Consider the following 15,150-nt stretch of genomic DNA (forward strand, 5'->3'; position numbering starts at 1 on the left):
AGAGATAGCACCACTTCATAAAGGAGGAAATAAGGCAGAGGCAAAAAACTACAGACCGATAGCACTAACATCGCACATCATAAAAATTTTTGAGAGAGTGCTAAGAAGTAAGATAACAAAATACATGGAATCACAGCATCTCCATAACCCCGGACAACATGGTTTCAGAACAGGGTGCTATTGCCTGTCGCAGTTGCTGGACCACTATGATATGGCATTAGATGCTATGGAAGACAAACAAAACGCTGATGTAATTTACACAGATTTCGCAAAAGCTTTTGATAAATGTGACCATGGTGTTATTGCACATAAAATGCGTTCAAAAGGAATTACCGGAAAAATAGGCAGATGGATCTACAATTTCCAGACCAACAGAACCCAGTGTGTAATAGTCAACAAAATAAAATCCAGCCCATCAACCGTGAAGAGCTCAGTCCCCCAGGGTACTGTGCTTGCTCCAGTACTTTTTCTCATCCTCATATCGGACATAGACAAGAACACAACCTATAGCACTGTATCATCCTTTGCAGATGACACTAGGATCTTCATGAGAGTAGGCAACATAGAGGACACGGCGAACCTCCAATCAGATGTAGATCAGGTCTTTCTATGGGCTGCAGAAAATAATATGGTGTTTAACGAAGATAAGTTCCAGCTCATGCGCTATGGAAAAAATGAAAATATAAAAACGGAAACCACGTACAAAACTCAGGCAAATCATAACATAGAACGAAAAGGCAATGTAAAGGATCTGGGTGTACTCATGTCGGAAGACCTTACCTTTAAAGAACACAATAAAGTAGCCGTCACAACTGCAAGAAAAATGACAGGTTGGATAACAAGAACTTTTCACACTAGAGATGCTATACCGATGATGACACTTTTCAAAAAGCTAATGCTCTCTAGAGTGGAGTACTGCTGCACAATGACAGCCCCTTTCAAAGCTGGAGAAATTGCTGACCTGGAGAGCATGCAGAGATCCTTTACTGCTAGAATCCACTCAGTAAAACATCTAAACTATTGGGACCGACTAAAGAGCCTAAAACTGTACTCCCTTGAGCGCAGGCGGGAGAGGTACATAATAATTTACACATGAAAAATATTAGAGGGGCTGGTCCCAAACCTTCACACAGAAATAACATCACATGAGACCAGAAGACATGGCAGGATGTGCAGAATACCCCCGTTGAAAAACAGAGGTGCAACTGGTACTCTGAGAGAGAACTCTATCAACATCAGAGGTCCGAGACTGTTCAACACGCTTCCACTACACATAAGGGGCATAACTGGCCGACCCCTCACAGTGTTCAAGAGAGAACTGGATAAGCACCTCCAAAGGATACCTGATCAACCAGGCTGTGACTCGTATGTCAGGCTGTGAGCAGCCGCGTCCAACAGCCTGGTTGATCAGTCCGGCAACCAGGAGGCCTGGTCGACGGCCGGGCCGCGGGGACGCTAAGCCCCGGAAGCACCTCAAGGTAACCTCAAGGTAAGGTAGACGGTTGGAACCAGTTAGGTGAGAAGGTGGTGGAGGCCAAGACCGTCAGTAGTTTTAAAGCGTTATATGACAAAGAGTGCTGGGAAGACGGGACACCACGAGCGTAGCTCTCATCCTGTAACTACACTTAGGTAATTACACACATACATATTATTCAATGGGGCCTCGACTTATGATGCTAATCCGTTCCCAGAGACGGATCATAACTCGAAATATTGTAAGTCGAAGCGATTTTTCCCATAAGAAATAAAGGAAATTGAATTAATCCGTTCCCCACCCTCCAAAATATTAACATACAAATACATTTTATACTGAATACAATGTTTTTTCTAACTACAATACAGTACCTAAGTTGATCTTACCTTTATGGAGGGCTCTTGATGGCATATGGAAGATGGTGATGAGGGGGGAGGAGGAGAGTTGTTACTGTTTCACTTTCAAAACACTTTCAAAAACACTTTCCCACCAGGAGACTCGAACCCTAGCCAGCACAGAAGCCTTCCAGCAACTGGCATAACAGGTACACCTTAACCCACTCCACCACCTGCTCAGACCATTAAAGAGATGGTAATTTCGGAGTATTTATACACTCCAAAGACCACCACCTCCCAAGAGCACTAGAGCAAGTGAGGGGTCATTTTTACGTTTGTGTTTCTAAAGTGTTTCTAAAGTGTTTCTGGGTGGAAAGTGGAAAGTGTTTCTAAAGTTGTATACTTCACTCTCGTGTTTAGGAGAGTTGTGCCTTAAGCATAGACACAGTGTTCTCCCATATTAACAGGGACTTGATGAAAAAACGTAAAAATGACCCCTCACTTGCTCTAGTGCTCTTGGGAGGTGGTGGTCTTTGGAGTGTATAAATACTCCGAAATTACCATCTCTTTAAGGGTCTGAGCAGGTGGTGGAGTTGGTTAAGGCGTACCTGTTATGCCAGTTGCTGGAAGGCTTCTGTGCTGGCTAGGGTTCGAGTCTCCTGGTGGGAAAGTGTTTCTAAAGTTGTATACTTCACTCTCGTGTTTAGGAGAGTTGTGCCTTAAGCATAGACACAGTGTTCTCCCATATTAACAGGGACTTGATGAAAAAACGTAAAAATGACCCCTCACTTGCTCTAGTGCTCTTGGGAGGTGGTGGTCTTTGGAGTGTATAAATACTCCGAAATTACCATCTCTTTAAGGGTCTGAGCAGGTGGTGGAGTGGGTTAAGGCGTACCTGTTATGCCAGTTGCTGGAAGGCTTCTGTGCTGGCTAGGGTTCGAGTCTCCTGGTGGGAAAGTGTTTCTAAAGTTGTATACTTCACTCTCGTGTTTAGGAGAGTTGTGCCTTAAGCATAGACACAGTGTTCTCCCATATTAACAGGGACTTGATGAAAAAACGTAAAAATGACCCCTCACTTGCTCTAGTGCTCTTGGGAGGTGGTGGTCTTTGGAGTGTATAAATACTCCGAAATTACCATCTCTTTAAGGGTCTAAGCAGGTGGTGGAGTGGGTTAAGGCGTACCTGTTATGCCAGTTGCTGGAAGGCTTCTGTGCTGGCTAGGGTTCGAGTCTCCTGGTGGGAAAGTGTTTCTAAAGTTGTGTGTGAGGGTGGGTGTGTGTGTGTGTGTGTGTGTGTGTGTGTGTGTGTGTGTGTGTGTGTGTGTGTGTGTGTGTGTGTGTGTGTGTGTGTGTATATATATATATATATATATATATATATATATATATATATATATATATATATATATATATATATATATATATATATATATATATATATATTGGTGTATACTGGCAGCAGGTTTTCTTTTAAACATGTCTCAATGAATATGACTGCATATTCTGTATTTACTATCTTCTGATTTAGGGCTTCTATCCCTCTAACTATTTTCTTAGCATCAGGGCTTAGCTGAAACAGGAGTTCTCCAAAACTCATTTTTGTAATTTCAAGGTGAAGAAAAAAGTGAATTACTATAGAATGTATTACACTTATTTATACAATTTGCACAATGTTTCGAACCTCCATGGTTCATTCTCAAGTGAAAAGAATTTTACAGAACTGGTTGATTTATACCTGCACTGGGTCAGGTGATAATTTATTGAATACAGTTATAAATACAGAAATAAATACAGTTTTGATATTCCAAGAGTACGACTTAATCAAACAAGAAATGCTCTACAAATTAAGGGACCCAGAATGTGGAATGACCTTCCCAACCATGTACAGAAATACAAAAATAAATACAGAAATAAATACAGTTTTGATATTCCAATGGTATGACTTAATCAAACTAGAAATGCTCTACAAATTAAGGGACCCAGAATGTGGAATGACCTTCCCAACCATGTTAAAGACTGTACCTCTCTCAACCAGTTTAAGATAAAAACGAAGCACTACCTAATAAATTCCCTGTAACCTACCTTACCCCTCTGTTGTCAACCCATGTCTGTTTTTTTTAAACAATGCTATTTGTCTGTAATAATTTGTAATTGTATTTGTGCTGCTTTTTCAGCCATGTTCCCCCCCCTCTTTTATCTCTTATTTTTATTTGTTCTTAACACATTTTATTCTTTATACCCATTAGTATTAAGCTTTAGTCATTAATGTTTTTCCTGCCCGAAGCGCTTTGCGTAATAGTGGTTTTAGGCATTGTATGTACTAGCTCTATCTATTAATCCAACAAACTTTGTAAAATCTCTTGTATGTATGTACCTTACCTAAATAAACATTTATTTATTTATTTATTTATTTATTTATTTATTTATAAGACAATAAAGGTAAAAACATTGAGGATATATAAGGGATAAATGGGGGATGAAGCACATAAGAACATAAGGATAAAGGTAACTGCGGAAGGCCAATTGGCCCCTAGGAGGCAGCTCCTCTCTACATGTAAAGATTAATCAGGTGTAATTGGCCTGTTATGTTGAACAGTGTCTTCTGTGTTGGCATCGCAATGTTCTGGTCTTGTCCTTACTCTCATGGTGGGTAGAGTAAATAGTTCCATGATTTGGGTGTTCATCGTAGGTTGTTCTATTCTTATGTGAATTGCTTCAAGAATTTGTAATCTTCTTGCATCTTGGGTTTTGTCTATTATACAGGTATTTTTGTTCAACATTTCTCTTGTTAGGGTGATGTCATGGGTTTGTCTCATGTGATTCCTGGCGGCACCGGATTGAAGATGACATGTCAAACGCCTCGTCAGCTTGGTCGACGTCATACCTATGTACTTAGATTGAAGGTTACATCCTTCGTGGGGGCAAGTGTACATGTATACAACCCTTGATTGCTGTAGAGGGTTCTCTGTCAGCTTTGGTCTGTTTTTGATAAGGAGTTCGGAAGTCTTCTTGGCGGTCCGTCTAATTACCACAAGCTACCACAAACTACACAAACTTCAGAAAGCTTCCTGGCAATACGTTAGTAATGAATAAATATGATATATTTACTCATTATAATGTTGGTGCTGAATGTACAACACGAAAAAACATAATTTTAATCTGAAAAAGTATCTTTTTATAAAGAAATTAGACGAAAATAAAAAGCTGGTGACGCCAAATCAAGTCGACGATCCAAGCTTCGGTTAGGTTAGGTTTGGTTAAGTTAGGTTAGGTTAGGTTAGGTTAGGATAGGTTAGGATAGGTTAGGTTAGGTTAGGTTAGGTCAGCCTAACTTAATATATCATATTTATTCATTACTAACGTATTGCCAGGAAGCTTTCTGAAGTTTGTGTAGTTTGTGGTAGCTTGTGGTAATTAATAATAATAATGTAATAATAATAATAATTTTTATTTAGGTAAGGTACATACATAAAGAGATTTTACAAAGTTTGTTGGCTTTATAAATAGAGCTAGTACATACAATGCCTAAAGCCACTATTACGCAAAGCATTTCGGGCAGGAAAAACATTAATGACTAAAGCTTAAAACTAATGGGTAAAAAGAATAAGATGTGTTGAGTACAAATAAAAATAGAGGTAAAAGAGGGGGGGAACATTGTTGAAAAAGCAGCACAAATACAATTACAAATTATTACAGAAAATTACATTCAAACAGCGTTGATTTGAAAAACAAAAAAACAAAACAAAAAACATACATGGGTTGACAACAGAGGGGTAAGGTGGGTTACAGGGAATTTATTAGGTATAGCTTCGTTTTTAACTTAAACTGGTTGAGAGAGGTACAGTCTTTAACATGGTTGGGAAGGTCATTCCACATTCTGGGCCCCTTGATTTGTAGAGCATTTCTGGTTTGATTAAGTCGTACTCTAGGAATATCAAAACTGTATTTATTTCTGGTGTGGTGCTCATGGGTTCTGTTACAACCTTCTATGAAGCTTTTGAGATCAGGATTGGCATTATAGTTTAGCGTTTTATATATGTATAATACACATGAGAGAATGTGCAGTGACTTAATGTCTAACATATTCAGAGATTTGAGTAGGGGTACCGAGTGATGTCTGGGGCCAGAATTGGATATTGTCCTAATAGCAGCTTTGTGTTGAGTAATTAGAGGACGTAAGTGATTTTGGGTAGTAGAGCCCCAAGCACAAATACCATAGTTGAGATATGGATAGATAAGGGAGTAATAGAGAGTCACCAGGGCAGGGCGTGGTACATAATATCTGATCTTAGAAAGAATGCCCACAGTTTTTGAAACTTTTTTTGATATGTTTAGAATGTGTCCCTGGAAATTCAGCTTGTGGTCAATGAGAATGCCAAGGAATTTGCCATCTAATTTGTTACAAATTTGGGTATTGTTTATTTTGAGATTTATTTGATTAGAGGATTTATTGCCAAACAGAATATAGAAAGTTTTGTCAATGTTAAGGGTGAGTTTGTTGGCAGTTAGCCACAGATGGACTTTATTAAGCTCAGTATTTACTGTGGCATTTAGAGTAAGGGGATCAGGACTGGAGTAAATGAATGTTGTGTCGTCAGCAAATAGAATTGGTTTGAGGTGTTGGGAGGCATTTGGAAGGTCATTAATGTAGATGAGAAAGAGGAGAGGGCCAAGTATGCTGCCCTGGGGAACACCAATGTTGATGGGTAGGGTGGGAGAAATTGTATTATTCACAGAAACACATTGGAGCCTGTCAGTAAGGTAGGATTTGAGGTATTGTAGGGAGTGTCCTCTGACACCATAATGATGTAATTTAAGAAGAAGGTTTTGGTGGTTGACAGTATCGAAAGCTTTACGCAGGTCCACAAATAACCCAACAGGGAACTCATTTTTATCAAGAGCTGTATGAATTGAGTTAAGCATACTAATAAGTGCATCGTTAGTGCTTTTTTTGGGCCTGAAGCCATATTGGCAAGGGCTAAGTATATTGAGTTTGGCTAGATATGAGTAAAGCTGCTTATAGATTAGTTTTTCAAAATTTTTTGACAAGTTTGGCAGGATTGATATAGGTCTGTAGTTGTTAACATCTGTGAGATCACCACATTTGTGGACAGGCGTTACTCTCGCTTTTTTTAGAATATCTGGAAAGGTTTGGAGTTCAAGTGACTTGTTGAAGAGCAAAGCAATAGCAGGGGCTAAAGATCTGGAGGCTTTTTTGTAGATTAAAGTTTGTATCTCCTCAAGGGCACCAGACTTGGTTTTAAGGGAAAGGATTATCTCATTGACGTCAGTGGAATTAATAGGCTTTAGGTACAGAGACTGTGGAGAGTTACCTGTAAGATAGTCCTTAATGTCAGTACTGGAAGATGGAATATCATTAGCAAGGGATGAACCAATGGAAGAGAAGAACCTATTGAACTCAATAGCAGAATCAGAGGCTGAAAGCTGACCATCGTTATTAGACAGGAGAGTCGGTTTGTTATTTATAGACTTCTTTGATCCCAATATTTGTGAAATTGTTCTCCAAGTTTGTTTAATGTTGCTCTTTATTTGGGTAAATTTATCTTCGTAGTATTTAGTTTTGGCTCGTCTAATTATCTTAGATAGCAATAATGAGTAATTCTTTGAGAATTCTTTGGAGACAATTCCTAACCTACACTTCTTCTCAAGGTCATGTTTTTTATTAATAGATTTAAGTATTCCCTTTGTAAGCCAGGGATTGTTAAGGCTTTTGGTTGTGACTTGTTTTGTAAGCATAGGACAGTGGGTATTATAAAGGCTAAGAGTTTTTTGAAGAAATCTCAACCCCTACTCAAATCTCTGAATATGTTAGACATTAAGTCACTGCACATTCTCTCATGTGTATTATACATATATAAAACGCTAAACTATAATGCCAATCCTGATCTCAAAAGCTTCATAGAAGGTTGTAACAGAACCCATGAGCACCACACCAGAAATAAATACAGTTTTGATATTCCTAGAGTACGACTTAATCAAACCAGAAATGCTCTACAAATCAAAGGGCCCAGAATGTGGAATGACCTTCCCAACCATGTTAAAGACTGTACCTCTCTCAACCAGTTTAAGTTAAAAACGAAGCTATACCTAATAAATTCCCTGTAACTTACCTTACCCCTCTGTTGTCAACCCATGTATGTTTTTTTTTTTTTTTTTTTTTCAAATCAACGCTGTTTGAATGTAATTTTCTGTAATAATTTGTAATTGTATTTGTGCTGCTTTTTCAACAATGTTCCCCCCTCTTTTACCTCTATTTTTATTTGTACTCAACACATCTTATTCTTTTTACCCATTAGTTTTAAGCTTTAGTCATTAATGTTTTTCCTGCCCGAAACGCTTTGCGTAATAGTGGCTTTAGGCATTGTATGTACTAGCTCTATCTATAAAGCCAACAAACTTTGTAAAATCTCTTTATGTATGTACCTTACCTAAATAAAATTATTATTATTATTATTATTATTATTATTATTATTATTATAAAAGATTGAACTGCTAGGTTGATGTCCTCTATGTTACCTAACTCGGACTCCCAGTTGACATTATCAGCAGCAGTTATAAAATTGTCTATAGCAGTTTCATTGTGTAGTCTAAAACGTATCTCTCTTGACTCAAGAGGTGGTTTGCTAATGTTAGTTAAGAGAAATGTGGGGTAATGGTCTGTAGTGCTATCGGTGATTATACCTGAAGTAAGCGGAGAGGTTATGTTTGTCCAGATGTGATCTAGAGTCGTGGCAGTGCTATCAGTGATTCTAGTAGGTCTAGTGATTAAGGGTATGAGGAAGCAGGAATTCATACAGTTTTTTTTTTGAGATATATACAAGAGTTGTTACATTCTTGTACAGCCACTAGTATGCGTAGCGTTTCGGGCAGGTCCCTGGAATACGATCCCCGCCGCAAAGAATCGTTTTTTCATCCAAGTACACATTTTACTGTTGCGTTAAACAGAGTCTACAGTTAAGGAATTGCGCCCAGTAAATCCTCCCCGGCCAGGATACGAACCCATGACATAGCGCTCGCGGAACGCCAGGCGAGTGTCTTACCACTACGCCACGGAGACTGCTAAGTTGAGGAAGCTAACAGCAGTAGGGTGTTCTGGCTCGCAGAGGTCAATATTAAAGTCCCCTGCGATAATTAGGTGGTTTTTGTTCAGTCTGTTATCAAGTATTAGATTTCTAAGGTTTGAGTTGAATTCGGACACATCAGTGTTAGGAATTCTATAAACTGCACCCACAGACAGGACAGACTCGGCACCCTTGACTCTGAAGCTGGCGAAGATATACTCCCCATAGCAGTCTCTAGTTCTAATTTCTTTTAAGCATGTTAGTTCTTGGTGGTAGTAAAGAGCAGTGCCACCACCTCTCTGAAGTTGACGACAGTTGTGAATTGCTGAGTAGTTAGGCATGTTAAAGAGTTGAGTAGTATCCTCTTTCAACCATCTTTCAGTAAGTATAATAAAAGAGAATTTGTTGTCAATAGCTTCAATCAAGGCACTAACATCATCGAAGTGTTTACCTAGGGATCTAACGTTCAAATTGATTACAGAGATATTGTGATTATGAGTTACTACATTGTTTACATCATGTGCTGCAAAATATCTGCAATTTTGATCATTAAAGTGATTATTGTCATAGATAGTGGATAAGAGGTTAAGTTCTGGGTCTATACTTGACTGCATAAAAAAAGCTGATTGCAGGAAAACAAGGAAAGAAAGGCAAATTACAAGGTAGAAATAAGCTATAAAATAGGGAAAAAAAATGTACACAATACTGTGCAAAACAAACACAAAAGGGGCTTACAGGGGTACAATGGAGTAAGGGAGTATGGCTAGGCTAGGCAACCTAGGTAATAAATGAGATTAAAGAAAAAAACATATAAACATGGACTATACAAAACACAAGATATAGATATACAAAACAAAAATATAAACAAGACTAAGCAATACAAAAACAAATTGAGCAAAAATGAAAAAATGAGGTAGATTGCTTACAAGTACTCTCAGGTACACTGTAAGTAACAATAGATAGATAATATATATCAATATAGATAAGAATGTCACGATACAATAAGATAAGCAGTTACAGGAACAGATGAAAACAAATCTGCTGTAAAATAGAAAGTAATTATAGCAAAACACAACAATATAATAATATAACAATACAATAAGAGCTTACAAAGTATTGAGTCTGTTAAATTAGAGAATAATTTTGGCAAAACACAACAATAAGTGCAAGTAAACAAAAGAATTGAAACAATTAGAGGTAGAATTAAGGTCACTAGATAGCCATGGAGGATACATAAGTTTGGTGGAGAGAACAAAAAATCAGTAGAGACTGATAAGATGAATATATAAAAAAATTTGACAAATGATAATTGTAAAGTAAAATAATCATAAAGATAATAAATTTTATTAAGCTTAGTTTTAGCTTATAATTAGTATGAATTTAATTAAAAGAACAAAAATGAGATCAATAATTGATTTCAATAAATGACATAGATCAATACAATTAAATTTACAATTTAAATGGAATAGGGTAAGATTAGATTTAAGAGTAAAATTTTACAATGAAACTGAGGTAGATGCTTGCATAAGTGCATGGAGACTTGATGGATTATTTAGGAAATTATATGAATGAGAGAACATTAGGTAAAAGGTAAGGCAGAGACAGCACCTTAGACAAAGTTAGATTAAGTTAGGTTAGGCTCAGGCACTGAAAGAGTTATTTTAAGTACTGGCATTGGTCGGGTTCAGGTTTTCAGATATGCCACAATCACTTAAGAAGGCCAGGAGTTGTTGGTCACATTTTATTTCATATCTTTTTCCTGTAATTTCCTTCTTCGCAAAAATCGTACCATTCCTAGTGTAGCACTGCTTGATAAGACCAGGTTTTTGTTTGCGAATTAGACGGACCCCTTCTTGGTTTTGTAAAATATGATCAGGTCTATGTTTTGGTTAGAAGTAATGCTTTTTACTCCTTTACGGATTATTTCTTTCATTATTCTTTCCTCTTTTATATGTTCACTGTGCATGGTTGATTTGTAATATAATTTTATTGGAGGTATTATGGTTTCTGTTCTAGGTTCTAGGTTCAGGATTATACCATCAGTCCAAGTGTCTTCTTATAGCAGCGTTTATTCCGCGTTGCTATATCCGTTGTTCACCAATACCTGAGTTACTCTTTCAAACTCTCTACTCACGTTGTTCCATTCGGAGCAGTGGGTAAGCACTTGACGAATATAAGCATTGAGAACACTGGCTTTGTATCTTAAAGGGCACTCACTTCTACTGTTCAGGCATAATCCTATGTTGGTGGGCTTTGTATATACGTTGGTGCTTAAAGAGGTTTCTGTTTTTGTTATTAGTACATCCAAGAATGACAGACTGTTATTTTCACTATTTTCATGTGTGAATCGGAGTACTGACTCTCTCTCTCTAGATGGCTTTTTAGATCAATTAGTTCATCTGAATCTTTTACTATGACGAATATGTCATCTACATAATGGCAATATACGGTTGGTTTTAGTCTGATACTGAAGACTCTGTCTTCGATGGTTCCCATATAAAAATTAGGAAATAAAACTCCTAAGGGGGAGCCCATTGCTACTCCGTCTCATCTACATTAATGACCTTCCAAATGCCTCCCAACACCTCAAACCAATTCTATTTGCTGACGACACAACCTTTATTTACTCCAGACCTGACCCCCTTGCTCTAAATGCCACAGTAAATACTGAGCTAAATAAAGTCCATCTTTGGGTAACGGCCAACAAACTCACCCTTAACAATGACAAAACTTTCTATATTCTGTTTGGCAATAAATCCTCTAATCAAATAAATCTCAGAATAAACAATACACAAATTTGTAACAAATTAGATGGCAAATTTCTTGGCATTCTCATTGACCACAAGCTGAATTTCCAGGGATACATTCTAAATATATCAAAAAAAGTTTCAAAAACTGTTGGCATTGTTTCTAAGATTAGATATTATGTACCCCGCCATGCCCTGGTGACGCTCTATTACTCCATCTATCCATATCTCAACTATGGTATTTGTGCTTGGGGTTCTACTACCCAAAATCATTTACGTCCTCTAATTACTCAACACCAAGCTGCTATTAGGACAATATCCAGCTCAGGCCCTAGACATCATTCTGTACCCCTAATCAAATCTCTGAATATGTTAGATATTAAGTCACTGCACATTCTCTCATGTGTATTATACATATATAAAATGCTGAACTGTAATGCCAATCCTGACCTCAAAAGCTTCATTGAAGGTTGTAACAGAACCCATGAACACCACACCAGAAATAAATTCAGTTTTGATATTCCAAGAGTACGACTTAATCAAACTAGAAATCCTCTACAAATCAAGGGACCCAGAATGTGGAATGACCTTCCCAACCATGTTAAAGACTGTACCTCTCTCAGCCAGTTTAAGATAAAAACGAAGCACTACCTAATAAATTCCCTGTAACCTACCTTACCCCTCTATTGTCAACCCATCTCTGTTTTCTTAAACAACGCTGTTTGTCGACCTAATTGTATTTGTGCTGCTTTTTCAGCCATGTTTCTCCCTTTTTTATCTTTATTTTTATTTGTTCTCAACACATTTTATTTTTTATACTCAATTAGTATTAAGTTTTTAGTCATTAATGTTTTTCCTGCCCGAAACGCTTTGCGTAATAGTGGCTTTAGGCATTGTATGTACTAGCTCTATCAATAAATCGATCATTTTATGTAAAATCTCTTGTATGTATGTACCTTACCTGAATAAATATTTTATTTTATTTTATTTTATATTTTATTTATTTGTAGATACATGTCTCCTTGTGGACTGATATATATATATATATATATATATATATATATATATATATATATATATATATATATATATATATATATATATATATATATATATATATATATATATATATATATATGTATATATATATATATATATATATATATATATATATTATTAAATATGACCGAAAAAGTAAGATTAATAATTCTAACACGAATTTTCTCAATCTTTCGTACATTACGCTTCACTGTTGGAGGTAAATCAAAAATCACTTCTCCAAAATTCATTTTTATTTCTAGTCTGACGCGACACGGGCGCGTTTCGTAAAACTTATTACATTTTCAAAGACTTCACAAATACACAACTGATTAGAACTTACGTCTCTCTGATATTATATCTACATTTGAGTGAGGTGGGAAGGATGATGTGGCATTAACACAAGACAGAACAGGGGATATTAATAGGGTATTAAAAGTATCAACACAAGACAGAACAGAAACAATGGGTATTGAATAGAAGTGTTTGTAGAAAGCCTATTGGTCCATATTTCTTGATGCTTCTATATTGGAGCGGAGTCTTGAGGTGGGTAGAATATAGTTGTGCAATAATTGGCTGTTGATTGCTGGTGTTGACTTCTTGATGTGTAGTGCCTCGCAAACGTCAAGCCGCCTGCTATCGCTGTATCTATCGATGATTTCTGTGTTGTTTACTAGGATTTCTCTGGCGATGGTTTGGTTATGGGAAGAGATTATATGTTCCTTAATGGAGCCCTGTTGCTTATGCATCGTTAAACGCCTAGAAAGAGATGTTGTTGTCTTGCCTATATACTGGGTTTTTTGGAGCTTACAGTCCCCAAGTGGGCATTTGAAGGCATAGACGACGTTAGTCTCTTTTAAAGCGTTCTGTTTTGTGTCTGGAGAGTTTCTCATGAGTAGGCTGGCCGTTTTTCTGGTTTTATAGTAAATCGTCAGTTGTATCCTCTGATTTTTGTCTGTAGGGATAACGTTTCTATTAACAATATCTTTCAGGACCCTTTCCTCCGTTTTATGAGCTGTGGAAAAGAAGTTCCTGTAAAATAGTCTAATAGGGGGTATAGGTGTTGTGTTAGTTGTCTCTTCAGAGGTTGCATGGCTTTTCACTTTCCTTCTTATGATATATATATATATATATATATATATATATATATATATATATATATATATATATATATATATATATATATATATTATTAAATATGACTGAAAAAGTAAGATTATTAATTCTAACACGAATTTTCTCGATCTTTCGTACGTTTCATTTCACTGTTGGTGGTAATTCAAAAATCAATTCTCCAAAATTCATTTTTTATTTCTAGTCTGACGCGACACTAGAGCGCGTTTCGTAAAACTTATTACATTTTCAAAGAACTTACACATCTTCGATTTGTTTATATCTACATTTGAGTGAGGTGGATGGGGTGAGGTGGTATTAATACCACCTCACCCCAAACGAACGTACGAAAGATCGAGAAAATTCGTGTTATAATTATTAATCTTACTTTTTCGGTCATATTTAATAATATATGTCTACAGGAAAGACTGCTACCAAAATATACTAATATATATATATATATATATATATATATATATATATATATATATATAATATATATTTATATATATATTTATATATATATTTATATATATATACACTCACATAACCAAATAAAACTCTACAAGGATGGGGATATACCGTCAACTGATTTAGAAATGGCAAATGAATTTAATAGTTTCTTTTCATCGGTTGGTGCTAATCTTGCCAGTAAAATCCCACAGACTTAGACACATATTAACACATATCTCTCAGGCAGCTATCCAAACTCTCTTCTCCTTTCACCAATCAGCCCGGCAGATGTTGTGTCCATCATACACTCTCTAAAAACCAAGGCAGGGAACACCAGTGAAATTCCGTCCATTGTGTACAAGAGAGCCTCCCATGCCCTTGCCCCACCCATAGCACTACTGTTCAACAAATCTATAGAGTGTCACACCTTCCCTGATATCCTCAAAAAAGCAAGAGTAACGCCAGTCCATAAAGGAGGCAATCCGGCGGACATAAACAATTATAGACCAATATCAAATCTACCCATTCTATCAAAAATATTTGAAAAAATTATTTACAAACAGCTCTATTCCTACCTCGTAAAATTCGACATACTCAGCCCCTGCCAGTTTGGCTTCCGGTCCCAAAAGAGCACCAACGATGCAATCATTAGTCTTCTTGACGTTATCTACTCAGCCCTTGACAAAAATGAGTTTCCGATTGGACTCTTCATTGACCTAAGAAAAGCCTTTGATACTGTTAATCACAACTACCTCTTACTTAAACTCCAGCATTATGGAATCCGAGGCCTTGCCCTTGATTACATCCGATCCTATCTTAGTGACAGACACCAATATGTAACCATCAATGATACAACTTCTTCCACTCTACCAATTACCGTTGGAGTGCCACAGGGCAGCATCTTAGGAC

This window comes from Procambarus clarkii, chromosome 57, assembly GCF_040958095.1.
Source record: "Procambarus clarkii isolate CNS0578487 chromosome 57, FALCON_Pclarkii_2.0, whole genome shotgun sequence".
Taxonomy (NCBI): Eukaryota; Metazoa; Arthropoda; class Malacostraca; order Decapoda; family Cambaridae; genus Procambarus; species Procambarus clarkii.